We start from the raw sequence: 3,340 nt of genomic DNA, 5'->3' as shown, positions 1-3,340 counted from the left end.
TCCAGCACATGCTTTCAGATGGAGTAGCATTTACTACACAGAGTAGTAGTACACTGTGTTCACTGACAAGCTACGGAAAATCGCGTTCATAATTGCAAATGATATAATCGCGCGATTATGAAATCTAAGATATCGTTCTGTGATTATGAAAGCTGTTTGAGTAGCTTGTCAGTGAACTACGGCTAGGGATGCGCGATACCTCTTATTTTATGTCGATCCGATACCGATATTTTCAAGCTCAGTATCGTCGATATCGATACCTCTAAACTAAACTGATCTTTTAAATTATTAAAAGAATATAATCAGTAATTATTATACTCTTATTATTATACTACTCACTTAATATTAGATTTTTTAAAGCCATGTTTTCTTTAACATTTCATAGGCCTTTTTTGTTTACACTGTCAGAAATAAAATATACTAAAATTGTATTTTAGCCCTTTACTGGAGCAGTAACCTCAGAGGTGCACCTATACCCCTAAAAGGGAGCATATTAGTACCATACAATATGCATGCTTTAAGGGTAGATAAGTTAGAAAGGTGCACCTTTGAGGGTACCTCATGAAAAATAAACTAAAATGTATTAGTATTGGTAAATTTGTGGTTACTGCAGTTTTAGTACAAATACTGTGGTAAACAGTGGTTACAGTAATAAAACCATGGTTAATTTTTGTAAAAGGCTGCCAGGCTGTTGTACTCTTAAAGGTGAAACTTTAGCATATTTTTTTTCTGACAGATTTATTAACAGCAATTACAGAACATAACACAATCCATTTGAACTTTTAACAAGTTTAAATAAATGCACTTGCACAAACTAGCCTATTTAAAATAGATTTTGTAATATTTTTTAAATAAGTCTTATGCTCACCAAGGCTGCACTTATTTGAACAAAAATACAGTAAAACAGCAATATTGTGAAATATAACCAGTCAAATAATTATTTTTTTATTTTAATATATTTTAAAATGTAATTTAAAATGCATGTGATCAAAGCTGAATTTTCAGCATCATTACTCCAGTCTTCAGCGTCACATGATCCTTCAGAAATAATTCGTCTAATAGCCTATCATTTGCTGCTCAAGAAACGTTTCTGATTATTAGGCTATTGCTGCTTCATATTTGTGTGGAAACCGTGATGCATTTTTCAGAATTAATTTTATATATAGTAACAATGATATGTAATGTAATAATGTGACAATGGTTTCTAAAGATCTACTTATGCTTCTGATGCTTTTGTCAGCAGCGAACGCTGTCTGTGATTGATTGGTTCTCTCTTTCAGCATTTGCGTGTTCCGATGAACAGGAGAAATGGTTCTATCCGACGCAATTGTTTGCTAGTATAGTCTGTTTTTCCACTTAGAAGCTTATTTTATGCACCGAATTTCTTAAATAAAATTAGTGGTTAAAAAAACACTTTAGAATCGAAATTTTTATGTGTGGATCGATCCATTCGATATACAACATCAGTATCAAAAGTATCGATATTTTAGGATCGATCTGCCCATCCCTAACTACGGCTCTGTGTAGTAAATGCTGCTCCATCTGAAAGCACGTGAAAATACCACATTTAATAACATGTTTTTACTCCAAACTCACTTCATAACATCAGTCGAGTGTTTGTAATAAATCCTTCTGTGAGATGATGTGGCTTCTTCTTACACAGAATAGAGGCACGCAACATTGCATAGTATTCCAGGCAGTGATAAAGGCTATGTTGATTAGTATTGCATTATTATATGCTTTATTATAATAAAAATTATAATAAGACGAACTCAGATAAACCATATATTGTCGTAGTCGTGTGTTTATTAGTCACGTTGAATCAATGAAGGACCCAGGCCACAGCCATAATGACGGCCCACGGTGGAGCCGACGGAGGGAGGAGCCATGGAGGAGGAATGGCTGCCGACTCCAGGGGACTGACCAATGGCGGTGGAGTAGGTGGTGGAGGAGCCCGAGGCGGTGGATCGACAGGTGATGGTGGAGGCAAGGGAACTATGAGCCGACGTGGAGCCGCTGGGTCTATGGGCCGAGGCGGAGTCCGGGCCTCGGAGGCTGGAGGCGGAGGTGAGGGATTCTCCAGCCACGGCGACGCTGGAGGATGGCAGACCCGCGGAGCTTGCACCGCATTGATGGTAGGCTGAGGGTGAGCAGAGGGGCTGCCAGACGACAGCGATGGAGGAGGCAGCAGCGGGTGGGAGGGAGAGCGGGCACTGGAGGGCACTCTGGACTGGATTCGGGGACTGGAGCCCTCTCCTCCTCGCTTTGGCACTTTCGCCGTGCCATACTCAGCTCACCCTTGGCCGCAGTGCAGGGGGCGGAGCTCCCTTCCGCACTCACACTGTCCGCGGCTTTCTTCCTCGTGGCGGGCATTGTCGCCGGCTCTCGCACCTGATCTGACGGCTTGGGCTCTCCTTCCGGGGCGATCCTCCGCTCAGTCACTCGGCTTTGCGCTGGCTTGCATATCGCGGCGGGCAGGGCCGGCCGGGAAATCTCACACTCATCCAGGCCACACAGAAAAAAAGGGGCCAAAATTGTACCTTTTGGGGTACAACAGCTTGACACCGTAGCAGTACACAGTCCATATTAGTACCTTAAGAGTAGTAATTCGTACCCATAAGGTAATAATTTGTAAAAAAGGAACAAATATGTCCTTTTAAGGGTCCTGTTCCAGTGACAAGCTGTTGTACCCCAAAAGGTTCAATTTTGGCCCTTATTTCCTGTGCAGTGCAGGGGGCGGAGCTCCCTTCCGCACTCACACTGTCCGCGGCTTTCTTCCTCGTGGCGGGCATTGTCGCCGGCTCTCGCACCTGATCTGACGGCTTGGGCTCTCCTTCCGGGGCGATCCTCCGCTCAGTCACTCGGCTTTGCGCTGGCTTGCATATCGCGGCGGGCAGGGCCGGCCGGGAAATCTCACACTCATCCAGGCCACACAGAAAAAAAGGGGCCAAAATTGTACCTTTTGGGGTACACCAGCTTTACACCGTACCAGTACACAGCACACATCCATATTAGTACCTTAAGAGTAGTAATTCGTACCCATAAGGTAATAATTTGTAAAAAAGGAACAAATATGTCCTTTTAAGGGTCCTGTTCCAGTGACAAGCTGTTGTACCCCAAAAGGTTCAATTTTGGCCCTTATTTCCTGTATATAGCCTATACATCCACAACGATTTCTGAAACCAGACAACCCTATTATTTGTATGGCCGTCACATAAAAAAAAGTCTAAGTCCTTAGTCTGGCGCCGTGGAAAATAATTAAAGGTTCACTCTTGCACTGCACCTTCACTTCCCTTTCCTTCATTTCCCCCAATATCTCTACCCCCCCCCCCCCCTCTCC

This window comes from Sinocyclocheilus grahami, unplaced genomic scaffold (assembly GCF_001515645.1).
Source record: "Sinocyclocheilus grahami isolate Dianchi unplaced genomic scaffold, SAMN03320097.WGS_v1.1 scaffold2523.1, whole genome shotgun sequence".
In the NCBI taxonomy this organism is placed as follows: Eukaryota; Metazoa; Chordata; class Actinopteri; order Cypriniformes; family Cyprinidae; genus Sinocyclocheilus; species Sinocyclocheilus grahami.
This window is presented reverse-complemented; position numbering follows the sequence as displayed.